This window comes from Humulus lupulus, chromosome 3, assembly GCF_963169125.1.
Source record: "Humulus lupulus chromosome 3, drHumLupu1.1, whole genome shotgun sequence".
Taxonomy (NCBI): domain Eukaryota; kingdom Viridiplantae; phylum Streptophyta; class Magnoliopsida; order Rosales; family Cannabaceae; genus Humulus; species Humulus lupulus.
This window is the reverse complement of record NC_084795.1, coordinates 156845269-156864188: the sequence shown is the minus strand read 5'-3', so window position 1 is coordinate 156864188 and position 18920 is coordinate 156845269.

Sequence of the window (18920 nt, the reverse complement as noted above, 5' to 3'; positions counted from 1 at the left end):
CGGGCTCTCGGGAGAGGCCAAGGCCCAATTAGGGCCCAGCAAACAATGAGCAACCAAACTCTATCGGTCAGGACCATGCCGAGCCCAATAACTAGCGAGTAGCACGAGCATAGTAAGGGGGCCAAAGCTGGGATGCAGGCCCGAACTGCCTTCCCGGGCACACCCAATCCCTATCCTCCGGGATTTAGATTATGGTGGCGGACAATATTGGGGTTTTATGCCCTAATTAAAACATAATTTCTTTGTAATCTCATTCTATTATCAATAAAAGAATATAAATTATTTTTGACTTGGTCAATCACTTTGCTCACGTGTTTTATTTTCATGATAATTTATTTAATATAAACTTCTATTAAATCTCAAGCATGTAACTAATCATATTTATAGTGACGTAATCACAGTGGAATATAAATATGATTATATGTTCAAAATAAGTTAGTCCTAAGATTAGTCAGTGCACATGATTTACATTGACTTGCCAATCTACGATATAATCTACTTACACATTGTAGTGTTATGTTCTTTCCAGAATATTAGCAAAGTAGATAAGATTGGATGTATTTGTTATATCGAACTGGACCGATATTGACAGTAGACAAGATAAGTTAACATACTGTTATCATCTATTCTAGTTATATCATATAATTAACCATGGGCCATTTCAATCTCAATTCTCAGTGGTTAGTATTCTAACTGATTGTATTATTTGAGTTCTTTGACTTGTTCATGACCAGCTTACCCTATGGACTAGCCCATACTTACATCATGGGAACTTGGTAGTATAATTGAGTGGGAGTGTTAATCATAGATATGAACATATATTGCTTCTGATGAAGAAAACAATAGTTTCATTTTAGTTTAGTTCAAGGTGCTAAATGTAGAGATCTCATTTCAGTAATTGTTATTAGTTTACTGAAATATCATTTACAATGAACTAAGTGTTTTAGGATAAAATACAATGAGGGGCAAAACGATATTTTAGTCTCATCTCATTGTAGACTGTCTATAGAGGATTGAGTGGTAATTATGGTTGTAACAATGGATAACTAATAGCGTATCTATATTGCTTATAGAGCGCTCTATGAATTCAAGAGTGCAATTCTGAGTCTTTAGTGGAGCCACAAGGAATTAATAAGTTAGTAAATTTATTTGTTAAATTTATGATAACTTATTGAAGTTTGATTTCATAGGCCCGTAGTCCCCACTGTACCTTGGATAAAATCATCTAGATAGTCTTAATTAATTGATTTAACTATCAATTAGAATTATCAAAGTTGATCAAGTTTAAGATAGTTTCACAGAGCTATACAATCTAGAGAAAAAAAAAGAGATTTTAGGGCAGATTCATTAATTAAGACAAATTGGTGTTTAAATTAATAAATAAATTTAAATCAAGGTTCAAATTATAAATAATTAATTTGATAAATGATTTAAATAATTATTTAATCAATTAAATCAATAGAAAATAATACAGACATTGATTTTAAGTCCAAATTAAATGATAAATTTCATAGGTCTAAAGCCCATGATAATATCGACCTAATGGCTGATATTATTTATTATTTTATTTATTTTTTAATTAAATAAATGACTTAATTGAGCCTATAAAATGAATGCTAAGTGAGAGTTGAAATCAAAGTATCTAGCAGATGATTAGAAGATCTATTCTTGATGCTTTAGGGTTTTAGACTCTCTCTACAGCAAAGTCCTTTTCTAAGCCTCTATATTTTCTTCTTCTTTTCTTATCTCTGGATCTATCTCATGTGTTGATAATTGTCCACTCTAGTCTAGGTGATTCTAAGGATACTTTGGAAGATTGTGAAGAAATGTGAAGATCGATTCAGTTTCTTGGTGATACCCTGCGACAGAAAGGATTCAAGGGTTAGAGAAACTGAAGGAAGGACTTATTCATTCCGCTGCACATAATGTAAGCGTTATTATCATTATCTCTGTTTAAATTCAATTATAGAAACATGTTCTAGGTTTTCTTATATTAATTTGTTTAATATATGATTTACATGAAAATAATTAAAATCCTGTATAAATTTTCCCAACAGACAATCCATTCTAGGAGACGGATCCCATCGAGTGGGATCCAGGTGAAGTCTCCAGGTCCATCGCCAATACTCCCGCCCGCCATCAAGATGTCCGATCTATTATCGTATTGTGATGTCTACCCTGTTAAATGAACCTAGGTCTTGGTAAATGAACCCAGGTCCTGGTAAATGAACCTGGGCATTGGTAATTGAACTCGGATTAGGTATTCGGGTAGAACAAGCCCAGTCCTTCCTACAACTGACGTGTCCCCAAGAAATCTGGCAGCTGGTCTCCTTTACTAACTTGTAGAATAGGGTATGCACGAAACGTACAATGTTCCTAGGAAACGGTGCTAGCATTACTCTAACAGATCTTGTCCCCAGGATCCCCCTGGTAGCCCACGCGAATCAGCACGTTCCAACGTACAAAGGGCAGCTGTAAGACTCTACTACCCTTAAGTCGATCCAATGGGCCTAGATTAACAACTTATAATCATGTTACACCCTTGTATTATGGCTCCGTTAGCGAGCACTTATAATTATATCCTATTGGGCCTGAATTAGTCTGGCCCAAGTCACATGAATGCCTATATATAGGGTCATTCTTGCATTGTAGTAAGGATCCCAATTTTCTCTTGTATGCAAAAACGCTACCGAACTTGCAGAAAACCTCCATTGTCAAACTCTCTAAGCCTAATACTAGTGACTCGTGGACTAAGGCTCATTAACGCCCCAACCACGTAAAAACTATGATCTTGTTCATTTCTTAACCTTTCTTTCTAGTTCTTATTTCTCAATATATTTATAGTTTCCGAAAAACTCGATAAGCAATTGTCAACTACTCAATTATAATAGTTAGTGTCAATATGGTAAATAAAAAAGTAGCATTTATTGATGTGCCAAATTTGACTCATGCTATATTTTTGTGCCAAATTTGGCACAACTTTTAGCATGTGCCAAATTTGGTACACTTTTTGGAACACCATTGGAGTTATACTTTTTTTAAGATGTGCTAAATATAGCATTGTACCAATTTTTGTTACTTTATTGAAGATGCTCTTAGTGGTGTGTTTACTTATGAGATTAAGGAATGGGAATGGAGAATTAGGAATGGGGAAATATGTGGGACCCACACTAATTTGGGATTGAGGCATATGATTGACATTCCCTTCCCATGAGATTGGGGGTTTTCATTCTCATTCCTCCTAAAATTATAAAATATCATTTTTTCCCTTATTTAATTAAAAAAAATTAAATTGAATAAAATTTTTAAAAAATAAAATATATATACATATAATTTTTTAAAAATATTTATAATACACATTTTAAGATAATATATAATTTTTTTTAATCAAAACCATATATAATCTAATAAATTAATAATTTAAATATTTTTTATTTTTTTATTTGATTTAATAAAAAATAATGCTAAAATTTTCATTCGTGTTTTATTTAAAATTACTAATTTACTTTATTTATAATATATTTTTTATTATATTTATATTTAAAAATTAATAGTAAAATAAATTAATATCATAAGTTAAAAATATATTTAATTATAATATTTATATAAAAATAGTCTATAAAAGTCCTACTTTAATCAATGACATTTTGTAACTTACAAATAATTTATTCCGGTTCCAAAATAAAGTAAACGCATCAATGAGAATACTGATGATTCCGATTCTGAATCCTGTAAATTAAGTAAACAACTTATTCTGACTCCGATTCAGTAATCCAATTGAAGGTCAATCTGATTACTAGTGATTACAATTGTACATCATTTCGATTACGTGCAAGTAAACGCACCATAAGAGTAATGATTGGAACAGACTCAAATTGCACACAATTTTTAATGTGTATTTAATCTCAACCAGACAATTAAAAGTGATGTAGTCCTCACTTAAAAATATCTATGGCTAAAATTAAATACACATCATAGTGTGTTAAAGGTATGTACAATTTTAGTGTGTATGTACCATTACTCTTAACCTAATATTACATAGGTCCTATTTAACCCTTTGACACCTTTTAACTGCATAAAAAAAATTAATTTGGTTTCATCATGTACTTGTATTAGTCATTGTTAATCCTGTTTTCCACCCGTAACACATGGCATGACTCAGTGGGTTCGGGAGCCCTCTTAAAGAGATCCGGGCCCATCCTAAGCCCAATGAATAGGGAAGAAGAAAGTCCTGATAGCTCAATCATCAAAGAGCCCAACAATATTTGGTGGGCACAACCATAACAGGGGAACGGGGACCAAGATGCAAGCCCAACTCATCTTCCCGATCCCAACCTACCTGTATCCTCTGGGATGCCAATAGAGGTGGCAGGCTCACTAGTCTGGGAATAGACCTTGTCAGGAATGAACCCGAGTCCTAGTGAACGAACTAGGACTCCAATAAGTGAACCGGGACATTAGCAAAGGAACCCGGCCTAGACGTCCGGATAGGGCAAGTTTGATCTTCCTTGACGCTGACATGTCCCCAAGAAACACAGAAGTTGGTCTCCTCAACTAACATGTAGAAGAGGTTATGCACGGAACGTACGCTGTTCCTAGGAAACAATACGACCACTACTCTAACAAATCTTGTCCCTAAGATTCCCTTAGAAGCCCACGCGGACCAGTCTGAAATTACGTACTATTGGCAATTGTAAGGCTTGGCCATGCCCAAGTCGGCCCAATGGGCCCAGATTACTACATTTTGTTATATAACATTCTTTGTATTATGACTCCATTAGTTAGTAAACCGTGATTACATCCCTATTGGGCATGGATTAGTCCGGCCCAAGCCCACTGCACTTAAATAGGGCTAGTTGTGCACTATAGCGGGGATCCCAGATTTTTGCTAGTAAGCAATTACTTTGCTCAAACTTGCAGAAAACTTCAATGTCAAAAGCTCTCTAAAATCTAATACAAGAGACTCGTGGGCTAAGGCTCATTAACGCCCCAACCACGTAAAAATTATGTTTGTTTATCTTTGATCCTTTCTTTCTAGCTCTTATTTCTCATTATATTTCTAGATTTTGAAAAACTCATTAAACAGTCATATAAAATTACATAATTTTGATAATTTCTCATTTTTGTTTGTTTTTTTATTTTGTCTTCTCTTAAACTGTTTCTTATATGTTGATTATTGTCTTTTCTTATATGTTTTTTATTTCTTGATTTTTTGTTTACCATATGTGTAACGACCCAAAATCGCTATTAAGGCCCACTATAGTCATGCAAAGCAAATGGGCCTTCACAAGTGGAATCACCCACAAGAGAGGTGTTATCCAAAAAGCAGGTGTGGATGACGTGGCAAACATTTTTAACACGTGGCTGACACCTGACAGAGGTTCTGTTCGACCATCGACCAGGAAGATTCTCCTGACACAGCATTTGGGTTTTATATACGACCAGCTTGGTCGTGTACTCCGTATATTTTGAGATAATCTTGTACAATTGTAATCATATCCGAGATTGTCTCCCATGATACCTGATGATCCGATTATTTAGGAAAGAATATCTGTAACTAATTCATGTAATCCTCCTTGAGCCTATAAATAGAGAAGAAATAGCTCAAGGGAGGGACTTTTGGCTGATTTTGTTTTATGCTTTAGAAGAGAATTTGAGCTATTACCTTTCAATTGTATTACTTATCCCTCTAAGGCTTGTGAAACTAGAAGAACCCTAGTTCTTTGATCACTCGTTTGAGAATCAATATCAATAATAGCTTATGTGGACGTAGGTCATTACCAATTCGTGGGGCCGAACCACTATAATTTGTTGTGTCGTTTACTTTTCTTTCCATTAGATCTATTTCAATACTTTCTGTCACACCAAGAATTTGACTCCGTGTCAGTTGACCAAAACGAGGGTCAACATTCTGGTGCTTTCATTGAGAGCTTGAGACAAGGTGGTTGAAGTACTAATGGCAAAGACAACCAGGAAGACTGGGCAGGCTGTTGACACTGCACCATCTCAACCTCCTCCTCCAAACATGGCTGAGAATGAGCCACACTTGGAGTTTGATGAGGAGGAACTGGACTCCGAAACGCTGAGAACTACTCTGGGAGTATTGCAAGATGAATTGGCCAATCTGACGGCCAGTCAAGAAAGTGTTGCGGAGACCATGGCGCGACAGCAGCAAGAAATATAGCGTTAGCGACAAGAGCTGAGTGAAAGACAAGCGGAGATGGACCGTCGTCAGAGGGAGGCCATGGCAGCCCTCAATGCAGCCCTCCAATTGGCTAGGAGTCAAGCTGCACCTGCCTCGAAGTCTGACCAACCCCCAAATGGGCCACCTCAAAGAGGTCCCAATCCTAGCCCTCCGCTCCAGCCAACAAGCCCTCAAAGGCCGGAGCAGCCACCAATGCCTCAGGATGATGTCCCACCTAGGGACCCTGAGACGCAACCTCCATCCCAGGCTGGTCGAGGCAATCACCCACATCCAAGGCAGAATAGGGCTGGGCAGCAGCCCCGCAGCCCTAGACGCCCGAGGGGTGAAGAGCCGCACCCACCGAGCAGGGGGCAGCGTCCTTATGGCAACAGAAGGAACTTAGAGACTGGCTCTGCGGTCAGGGGGCCCCCACGGCATGATAATGCACGGGGACCTACCGACTAGCGTAGGCCTCCCCCTAACGCTTGGGAAGTACCAGCCCAAGGAGGCAACCGAGGAGACAGTCGGTCCCACCATAGCCAATCGAGGTTCAGAGATGGCCACGGCTACAATGAGGCCGACTCAGGCAGAGGGAACGCTGGTCGGAGGAACGAGGAGAGAAGTGGAGGCAGAAGCCCCCCACCTAAAGAAAATCGTCATGAAGGACATAATGCTGGGGGGCAACCCAGACAAAACAACGACTTTAGCTGGCTTAGAGCCAGCGAGCAGCGGCAGAGAGATGACGATATAAGGGATGTACTCAACAACCGCCGAGAGCGGCACGACGAGTACATTCCCCCGGCACCGGAAGCCCCGGCAATTCCTGAGGCCGTTCAGGCCCAAATAGATGCCCTGAACCAAGCAGTGCAACAGCTGGTCGAGGGAAGAACGTCTCATATCGAGTATGACAGGAGAAGGGGCACTCCTTTCATACAAAGGATCGCAATGGCTGAAACCCCCAGTAAGTTTAAGATGCCCACACTTCCAAACTTTGACGGGTATGGTGACCCGGTATCTCATGTCAACAAATTTGAGATACAAATGGACATTCAGAAGGTGTCCGAAGACGCTCGGTGCAGGATCTTTCCTACAACACTTTCTGATGATGCACAGAAGTGGTTCTTTAAGTTCCCTCCTGCAAGTATTGTATCTTGGGAGATGTTCGTAAAGAAGTTTTACAGAAAATTCTATGCGGGTCGTGTGCACCCAACTGAGGAAAACCAGCTGGTCGAGATACGCCAGCAAGAAGGAGAACCACTGAAAGATTATGTCTAGCGTTTCATGCGAGCAGCGACTGGGGCCAAAACAATGGGAGACGAAGGAAAAATGATGGCCCTAACTGCGGGAGTTAGGCACCGTACGCCTCTTTAGAGTAGCCTCAGGAAGCATGGGGTTAAAACTACCCAAGAATTTTTTGATCAAGCTGGTCGATACATCAAGCTCGAGGATGCAATTGCCAGCGAAGGAAAGACCCCAAATAAAGATAAGGGGACTGAAGACCCCGCCAAAGCCGCCAATGGGTCAAAACCCAACGGCAACGGCAAAGGCAATGGGAATGGCAATGGCAAGAATGGGGGGAAGAGGCCCCATAACGAACCCTCTACCTCCGAGAGTAAGCGCGCTAAGGGCAATCGTTATGAGCCAAGGTTCACCAACTACACTGCCCTTGTCGAGTCTCGAGCAGAGGTGTATCAGGCCACAAGTTCTAGTGTGCCTTACAAAAGACCCGCTGCCATCCGAAAGGATATTTCAAAAAGAGATACGACCAAGTTCTGTCATTTTCACAATGATTACGGACACGATACGAACGAGTGTAACTCGCTGAAAGATGAAATCGAGTTCCTTATTAGACAAGGACACTTGAGGAGATACGTGCGGGCCGCGGAAGCTTCCCAACGAGAGGCTCCAGGTGGCAACGAGTAAGCGCCTACACGCCAACGCTCGCCACCTTTACAGCCTGACCCCGTGGCTGGCACCTTACTCACCATCTGCGGAGGCCCGCACCTTGCGGGAAACAGCGGAAAGGCAAGGGAACGATACGCTTGGACCCTACGTCACGACCAGGACATCGAGATGATGACTGTGGAGGATCGGGCATCAAAGAAGGCTCGGACAGAGGACGGCGCAATAACCTTCTCTGATTGTGATGCCCAGCATGTCCGGTTCCCACATTCCGATCCGCTGGTCGTGGATGTTCAGATTGCCAACATGATGGTGAAAAGAGTACTGGTCGATACAGGAAGTTCAGTTAACATCCTGTATAAATCTTTGCTGGAACGGATGAAGTTGTCCGTCAAGGACTTGGAGCCCTGCAACCAAACAATTTATGGTTTCTCTGGTGAGGGACTCGCTCCAACAGGGTCAATCAGGCTTCCAGTAACAGCAGGTACTGCGCTCGCCACCAGGACATTACTCACTACTTTCATAGTAGTTGATTGTCCTTTGGCCTACAATGCTGTAATTGGAAGGCCCATACTGGTCGACCTTCGGGCCGTCACCTCTATATGGCACTTAGCCATGAAATTCCCAACAGACGTAGGGGTAGGACGCGTATTGGGAAACCAGATGATACGAACCACACCAACGATTGTGGTGAAACCCGACACCAAATATGGCAGCCACCAAGAACACACGAATCTGGAATGATGAACCGTGACCCAATGCGCTTAGCCAGGCACGAACCTTGGTATGAGGAAGACGCCACAAACGGTGATGGGAATCCGTTTGATAAGTCAGATTGAATGCCACAAGGAATACCCTTGATAAGTTCGAATAATCTCTTCAAGAACTCAAGAAAAAAAAGCTCAATTTTCATTTCATAAAAAATCTCCATGCCAAACGTTTACAAGGCCTAATATAGCCGAAAATTACATCAAAGACAAGCCCCTTTGTCTTCCTAATGAAAACCCTAACAAGCACAAATAGAAAGACTCTTGGACTCTCACAAGTCAAATGTTTGACTTTCACAAAAACAAAGACTAAATAAAAACGTGATTAAGTGACTGATTAAAATAAAAATACAAGATGCCAAAATCCAATAAGACTCATTACAAGAAGCTAAATATTGATCAAGCTCCTAAACTGAGTCTACTTTGATGAGCAGTACAAGTCTTTGTTCTCCTTCAGTGTTGACCACAGTCTCCTCCTGTTTTAGGACTCTGTGGACTAGGTTGTTAAGTTCTTCTTTGAATCTCTTGGCTCGCGCCCTCGTCACCGGACCAACTGGAACTTGACTTGGATCTTTAGTCTTGGTGTCCTCATCACCAGAGGGAAGCAAGGGAGTGCTACAATGCCTCAATCACTAAGGCCAAGAAGGGTATGTCGAGGAGTGCTCCCCCAGAAAAGTTGCAGATGGCCATTGATGTACAAGCCCAATTAGGTGATGAAGTCACCAAATAGGGTGTTGCCCAAAGTGAGGATAGAGACTTAGATCCTCGCTTTGGGGATTTTGAAGAAGATATAGGACCTGTCGAGGACCTTGAGGAGGTCCAACTCGACGAAGAACATCCGACCAGAGTTGTAAAGGTCGGCAAAAATTTAGAAACAACAACTAAACATGCACTGGTGGAATTCTTGAAGAAGAACCAGGAAGTTTTCGCCTGGTCACATAAGGACATGGTTGGGATAGATCCTGCAGTCATCAGCCATGTCCTGAACATTGACAAAAGCTTTCCACCCGTGCAACAGAAAAGGCGCCTGCTCGATAAAGACAGATCAAAAGCCTTAAAGGAAGAAGTTGAAAGATTGAAGGAGAATGGGTTCATCAGGGTGGCGTTTTATCCATCATGGGTCTCTAATCCAGTACTGGTTCCCAAGATGAATGGCAAATGGCAGACCTGTGTGGATTTCACAGACCTTAATAAAGCCTGCCCTAAAGATTGCTTCCCACTCCCAAGGATCGACTAGCTGGTCGATGCAACTGCAGGCCATGAGATCCTCTCCTTCATGGATGCATACTCAGGGTACAATCAGATTAGTATGCATCCCCCTGACGAGGATCACACTAGCTTTCGGACCGATACAGGGCTATACTGTTACAAAGTAATGCCCTTCGGATTGAAAAACGCTGGTGCGACTTACTAGCGACTAGTTAACCACATGTTTAAGGAGTTGATCGGGGTAAACATGGAGGTGTACATTGATGACATGATGGTAAAGTCAAAAAAGGCAGAAGGACATGTGAAGGATTTCCAAGAATGTTTCAACATTCTGAACAAATATCAAATGAAGCTAAATCCTCTCAAATGTTCCTTCGGAGTAGGATCAGGGAAGTTCTTGGGGTTCATCGTTAATTCGAGAGGAATCGAGGCTAATCTCGAAAAGATCAAGGCCCTGATCGATTTGAAATCGCCAGTAAAGATCAAAGATGTGCAAAGTTTGACTAGAAGGATTGCCGCACTCAGTAGATTCATTTCAAAATCAACAGATAAGTGCGTTCCTTTCTTTAATCTACTTAGGGGCAACAAGAAGTTTGAGTGGACTGAAGACTGCGAACAGGCTTTCCAAGCCTTAAAATCCCACATGGTGCAGCCTCCCGTCTTATCAAAGCCTGTAGATGGGGAAACTTTGTTCATATACCTGGCGATCACCGAATATGCTGCTAGTGTGGTGTTAGTAAGAGAAGAAGAAGGCGTACAAAAGGCAGTGTATTATGTGAGCAAGAGGTTAATCAGAGCCTAACTAAGATATCCTCCTATGGAAAGATTAGCCTATTGCCTAATTTTGGCCTCAAGGAAGTTACATCCTTACTTCCAAGCCCATCCAATCACGGTCTTGACTGACCAGCCTCTTCTGCAAGTTTTGCAAAAGCCAGAGGCTGCTGGTCGTTTGTTGAAATGGGCAGTTCGATATAACATACTCACCGCGAGCAGTAATAAAAGGACAAGTCTTGGCTGATTTCATTGCTGAATTCACTAAACTCCCAGACAGCGAGTAGGGTGAAAAGCCTAGTGCGCCTGAGCCTCAAGTTGAAGCTCCTTCGTGGAAACTATTCATAGACGGATCATCCAACGAATCTCACGCAGGAGCAAGAGTGATATTGATAACGCCAGAAGGGCATCGATTTCACTGCGCAATTAGGTTTGATTTCACCGCTTCGAACAACGAAGCTGAGTATGAAGCCCTACTCGCTGGATTAAGGTTAGCCAAAGATATGAACATAAAAGTGCTGGATATTTACAATGATTCACAGTTGGTAGTGAATCAGGTCTTAGCGGAGTATCAAGCACGAGGCCTAAAATGGTGGCTTATCTGAACAAAACAAAAGATCTATAGGCACAATTTGAAAAATATACCCTCCAGCAAATACCTCGAGATCAGAATTCAAACGCAGATGCCTTAGCCAAACTCGCGAGTGCAAAGGATGCTGACACTTTGAATATAGTGCCAGTCGAGCGGCTACACGCGCCAAGCATACAAGCAGACGAAACCAATATGGAGGTCCGGCTAGTAGATACATGGATGGCACCATACTTGGAGTATCTTGCGAGCGGTATACTACCAGCAGATAGAAACAAAGCCAGGACCCTTCAGAGACAAGATGTTAGGTATATCCTGGTCAATGGTGTTCTATACCGAAGAGGATACTCAATGCCACTGCTCAGGTGTGTTACACCAGAAAAGGCTAAAGAGCTGATGAAGGAAGTACATGAAGGCTTCTGTGGAGACCATGCTGGGGGGCAGAGATTATCAAAGAAGATTCTAAGGAAGGATTATTTCTGGCCGACCATGAACGAAGACTCGATGGAGTTTGTGCGAAAATGTGATAAGTGTCAGAGGTTTTCCAAGATCCCACGGGCAGCTCCTAATGAGTTAAAGCAAATGCAAAGTCCATGGCCCTTCGCAGTATGGGGTATAGATTTAATCGGGTCCTTGCCGACAGGAAAAGGTGGGGTGAAATACGCAGTGGTGGCGGTCGACTACTTCACCAAATGGGTCGAGGCTGAGCCACTCGCAACCATAATGCCAAAGAAAGTACTTGATTTTGTCATCAAGAACATTGTTTGTCGATATGGATTGCCAAGAAAGATTGTCTCGGACAATGGGACCCAGTTTGATAGTGACATGTTCATATACTTCTGCGAAAGGCATGGCATCATCAAGAGCTTTTCTTCAGTTGCTCATCCGCAAGCAAATGGGAAAGTCGAAGCAATAAATAAGACATTGAAAGATACCCTGAAGAAAAGGCTCGAGGAAGCTAAAGGAGCATGGCCAGAGAAGCTGCCTGAAGTCCTCTCACCGAATAGCAACAGGTCATACCCCATTTTCCTTAGCATATGGGTATGAAGCTATGTTGCATGTCGAGTTAGATCCGCCCTCGCATCGCAGAATCACATATGACCAAGACCGAAATAGCCAACTGATGATGGAGTCCCTAGACCTGATCGAGGAGAAACGAGAGAAAGCCCAACTCCGAGTAGCTGCGTACCAGCAAAAAGTCGCTCGATATTTTAACTCCAAAGTAAAAGAAAGAAAGTTCAACGTATACTTCGAAGAGTTTTCTTAAACACCCGCGACCAAGCTGCTGGAGTACTCGGACCAAACTGGGAAGGACCTTACCAGATTGAAGAAGTCCTTCATCCAGGCACTTACAAACTTGCACGTTTAAATGGAGATCAATTTCCGCGTTATTGGAATGGAGAACACCTACGCAAGTATTATCAGTAAACAGTCCTTCTTAAAGGACGGGCTTGTATTAATTTTTACTTTTTACAAGTTTTGAAAAAGGGTTAGTCATGTTATATGGCTAATCGCTTATAAGTGTAAGATCTTTCAAAGATCACTCGTAAAGACATGTTTAGTCAATTTAAATACGAGAATTATAAGGGACTATGCGTAGCCAGTCATTCTTGCCAAACTTTGTAATTTATTACAAGTATTTGTTCATTACGTGTGTTGTTTTGCTGTATTATAAGTTTTACATTTTATATCGAGCAGTAATGTTCGTACAGGTTATGGTCAAGGCAAGTGACCAAGGACCTAAAGCTCCTCGATCACTTGGGGGGCATATAAGGTACATAGAAAGCAAAGCATACCAAGAGGTATGTAAACACATGAGAAAAATAAGTGAAAGCATGCTATGGTACTTAGAGTATTTTTCAAAATTTATATTTTGTTAAATCAAGCCAAAGTACTATGCTAAGTTCGGTCATGCGAATAAATGTTATAATAAAGCAAAAATATTATAATATCAAAGGAATCCTTTTACACCGTGAGCAGTACTACTCGGATGTAAATGTTAAGTTAAAAGGAAAAGCTGCCCATGCAGCAATAAGAAAATATTGTCTTAACATCATGACCGGTGGGTCATGTAAGAAAAAGAAAATAAAACAAGTAAAAAGAAAACAAGCTAAGGAGCAGCGGGAGGATCTTGGGGAGCATCTTGGTTAACTGCATCTTCTGCGGCTTCCCCTCCATCCATCCCTGTGGCCAGTGAAATCTCGGGGGAGGCAGGAACTCTGGCCCTTTCTTCGGCATCCAATCGAGCAGCATAGCGAGCCAACTCGGCTTTCCTGGCATCCTCTGGAAGGTAGCCGAAATTGGCACTTTGATTATGTTTCCAAAAGTCGTAGAAACATTGAAGTGTTGCATTCTTGTACCTCTTCAGGTCCTTGGTGTTCGTGAGCTTGAGTTGCTCCACTTGGCTCTTAAGGATGGCGATGCTTCTGTCCTTCGCAAGATTTTCCTCCTGGAGCTTCTTGACTTCGCGCCAGTGGATTCGGCTGGCCTCCTAGTACTCATCTCTCTGTTTTTTGGCATTTTCCAAAGAGGCCTGTTTCTCCACCAGGTCCGCAGCCAAAGAATCCTTCTGCTGGGTCACCACTTCAAGCTCTCCCGCATGCCTTTCCTTCGCGGCTTGAAGCTCCTCCATTAGCTTCGCCTCCCTAGCACGGGACTGCTCGACGCTTGCGCCCGCGCGGGTGCGAGCAGCCATCATGGTCAGCATTGCCTGCAATCAAAGAATAAGAGTTAGGGTAACTTCAAAAAGGAAAATCAAGACCATGAGTACAAAAGAGAAGGAAGATTACTTACACTGGCCACTTCATTGAGTGCTCTATTGAGGATCTGGTCGACCCCCATTGTTTCTGCTTCAGCCATGGCCTCTTTGCAGCGGTCATGCTTAAGGATGTGAGTAAGGCGATCCTTGGCTGACCTTAGGGAGCGGCCCGATAGTTTAGCCCCAGGGGGAACACCCTCAGCTTGTTGAGTCTGTTCAGTTGGGGCCGGAGGTGAAGGAGTCGTGGCAGCAGGAGCAGGTGGAGGCGGAATTTCCTTCTCGAGGGGAGCAGGAGGCTGGGCAGATGTTTGACCAGAGGGCCCATCCTTCGAAGGATCACTGGCTCAGTTCTTCTTGGCCGAAGGCATATGACTGGGCTCCCTATCATGTTTTCTGGTCAATCTCTTCTTTCGGACCAAAGGAACTTCTTCTTCCTCCTGAGTGCTGTAGAGATCGAAAACATTTGCAGAAGCCATTTCTGCAAAAGAAGCAAACATGCGAACAACAAGCCAAAAATAGATGACAAGTTATGTTGCATCAGAAAAGAAATAAAGAAAATTACAAAGTCAAATACCCGAGCTATTACTACTGGTCGCTATACTATTGACTCTACTAGTCATACACTCACTCTCTGGCATGAAGAAGTCTGGCCCTAGGTTTGGAGCATATGTGAAATTGTCGTCCCCATCGAATAAATGACAGGGAATTGGCAAGTTATCTAAGAGTGAAATAACAATACCGTTTTCATCAGAGGACTCGTCTAAGTCTATGACAGGCTCAGATGCCTTTTGTTTTCCCTTTCCTTGGGGGGCAGAAGACCTTTCTGCTGGGGGAGTGCCAACAGGTTCCCTGATTGTAACCACAGTCAGTCTCTGTCGAGGAGGAGACGCTGGTGGTTGCTGCTCGGGATTTTCCTCGGCAGTGGTACTTCCTGCCATGGGTTCCCTCACATCCTGGTGAGGGGCCAGGAGGCCACCTAGCCTCAAGTTGGCCTCGGTGACCAGGGACTTGACGCTCTTCTCAACGTCCGTCATACTGGCCAACATGGCAGACCTCAACACCATGTCTGGTGTTGGGTCTGGTCGTAACCATGGGCCTGAAAAATACAAGAAGTTTCAGAAAAATGCAAGGAAAATTGCTAAGTAAAAACATCGACCAGTGAAAAAAGACTTTTACCTCCTCGAGTGAAGGCCAGGTTATTTGCGACCATGTCAGGCGTGAGGAAATACTCCTGACTGTATTTCCCCACGTTGGAAATGTGGGTTATGTCACTCAAGAAGGTTCGGTTGGTCTCCTGGTGACAAAGGTAAAAAAACCCCGTACCAGATTGTTGGGGGTTGGACTTAAGGTCAAAAAGGTAATTGACCTCATGGGGGGTAGGCTCTGGCCATTTTTTGTGGTTATAAAGGATATAGAGTGCAGCAAGCATTCTATATCCATTTGGTGTAATTTGGAAGGGGGCGACTCCAAAATAATTCGCCACCCCCTGGAAGAATGGATGGAGATGAAGGGTAGCCCCAACCTCTATGTGATATCTTGACCAGGCGCTGTAAACGCCTCCGGGCAAATTCGCCCTCTGATCCGCAGTAGGGATTTTGAGGGTTACCCCAGTAAGGCCGTACTTTCTGAGGTAGTTGGCTAGCATCCTAGGGGTTACTTGGCTGAGTGGGGAAAGATACCACTTGACGTCGGGAAGAACTGAGTATCGAGGACGGGCCCTAACTTGGATGTGAGGGTCAGGAATAATGTTTTCTCAACCACTGGTCGAGGGAACCCCAGCCTGCGAGTCAGGCCGGGCTGGAGGATTGGAAGGGTTTTCTTGCTTTTTCTTCTTCTGGGCGGTGGACTTAACACGACCCATTCTAACTGGAGTTGGTTGAGGTCTGGGAGGAGAAATTTTGGAGAAATGAATCTCGTGGATGCACTGAGCTAGCTGTTCTTCGCCCTCGAGCAGCTGCGCAAGCAGATCATCGTCTATTGGCCTCTCACCTCCCCACAAATCTGGCATTAAAAGCTGCGAACATAAAAAGGGGGAGGTGAGGATGGAGAGCCTAAAAAGTTGGTTAGAATAACGCTGCTCGTGTATAAAAGTCTAACTTTTATACAGCAGCATTCTAACGAAAACTAAAATTTTCATACGAACAGTTTGAAAAACAGATCAAAAAATGAAAGTAAAAAGTTTTTTCTGAAAAAGCTTTTTCGACTTCAGTAAGGGCGGGAAAAACCCAGTTTTTCAACTAGCCTAAAAATCGAATTTTTACTTCGATTTTATGTCCTAAATTTATGATCTCGACTATCAAACTGATTCATAACCCCTAAAAGGAAAATATACACTACCATATCTAGCATCACTCGACATATGCCCTATTTTCATGCATCTCTACCCAAGAACACAGAGCAGTATCAGAACCTAAAAAGGTAGCTTAAATCGGCATGCATAGCAAAATGAAGGGTGCAAAAGTTCTGAAGCTTACCTATACGAAGATTGTGAAGTTATGGAGAAATTCCGAGTGTAGGTGTGCGAACAGCCGATTCCTGGAATGACGAAGGATGGTCTTCAAAGAGATTCTGGGTTCTGACTTGGGGGTTCTTGGAAGAGTTCTTGACAGAGAAATAGCTTGTAAAAAGTGAAAAGGAAATTCTGGAAGCTATATATATTGCCTAAGATATGAAAAAAGAGGTAATCATAAGTTCCCCTTTTTAAAAGCATGGGGAAGAGTGATAGCCGTCATAGGTTTGCTTGGGAACCAAAAAGGTATGATTGGACGTGAGTAGGTCACTTTTTCCGAGGAGGCACGAACTACTCTGACAGATTTGGTGGGGTAATCGAAGAGTCATTTTCCTTAAAGTTTATTTATTGCTGGTCGTAATAAATAAACTTGGGGGGCAAATGTTATCCAAAAAGCAGGTGTGGATGACGTGGCAAACATTTTTAACATGTGGTTGACACCTGGCAGAGGTTCTGTTCGACCATTGACCAAGAAGATTCCCCTGACACAGCATTTGGGTTTTATATACGACCAGCTTGGTCGTGTACTCCGTATATTTTGAGATAATCTTGTACAATTGTAATCATATCCGAGATTGTCTCCCATGATACCTGATGATCCGATTATTTAGGAAAGAATATCTGTAACTAATTCATGTAATCCTCCTTGAGCCTATAAATAGAGAAGAAATAGCTCAAGGGAGGAACTTTTGGCTGATTTTGTTTTATGCTTTAGAAGAGAATTTGAGCTATTACCTTTCGATTGTATTACTTATCCCTCTAAGGCTTGTGAAACTCGAAGAACCCTAGTTCTTTGATCACTCGTTTGAGAATCAATATCAATAATAGCTTAAGTGGACGTAGGTCATTACCAATTTGTGGGGCCGAACCACTATAATTTGTTGTGTCGTTTACTTTTCTTCCATTAGATCTATTTCAATACTTTCTGTCACACCAAACATTTGACTCCGTGTCAGTTGACCAAAACGAGGGTCAACAAGAGGAAGTTAAACTTTACATTTTCTAATGGGCCCAAATAAAACCTATCATTTTATGAATATTGTATTTGGCAAAATCCATATATCTAACAAACATATGGGCCACTATATGCATCTAAGCCCAATTGCAAAAATACAACATATAGTGCAAACATACATGTTATAATTGGATGGGCCTAATCATGTTACTATATGAGCAATTCTATGAATTTATGCAAAAATACCACAATTAATTTTCTAGAATTTATCAAAAAATTCAAAATAATTAAATTTTTACAAAAAATAAGTCAATTTAAATGAAATTTATCAACAATTAACAATAGTTAATTTAAATTTCATTTATCAACAATCAACTTGGTTTTAGGTTAATTTGAAAAAAAAATATTAATTTAATTTAAATATGATTTATCAACAATTAACCAAAGTTAATTTAAATCCCATTTTTTAAAAAATATTTTATTAATTGGCTGAAAAAAAATGATATTTTTCAAAATTTAACCAATATTAAATTTTAAAATCAATATCTTAACTATTTTCCAAAATATCTTGTGTTGTTATAACTATTAGCTAATATTTTAACCATTAAAAAAAATAAAATATAAATAGTTATAACAACCCTAAAATATCTTAAAATAGTTAATCAAATTCAAATATGCATAAAAATATATAACTAATAATATTCAAATTTCAAATAATTTAAATATTAAAAACTATAGAATAAAAAGATATTTATATTTTCAAATAAATATTTCATAAAAAAAATCAAGAATTTAAATGAAAATATCTTAAATATCTTATATCATAATTATAATATTTTAATATATTAAAAGATTTAAAATTAAGTTGTTAGTCTATTTTTAAATTTGAATTTGAATTTGAATCTTTATAGAAAATATCTAATTATTTAAATCTCAACTAACAAAAATATCTTATTTAAATTTTTTTTTTAATGATAAAACAAAAAAGATATTTTTGGTTTTGATTATAAATAATTTATTTCCATAATTTTAATTTTCTTTAATTAAATTTTTTTTTTGGGATGGGCAAGAACGCTCTATAACAAATATAGATACGCTATTAATTATCCATTGTTACAACCATAATTGTCACTAAATCCTCTATAGACGGTCTACAATGAAATATGACTAAAATATCGTTTTACTCCACATTGTATTTTATTCTTAAAACACTTAGTCCTTGTAAATGATATTTCAGTAAACTAATTTAATTACTGAAATGAGATCTCTATCATTT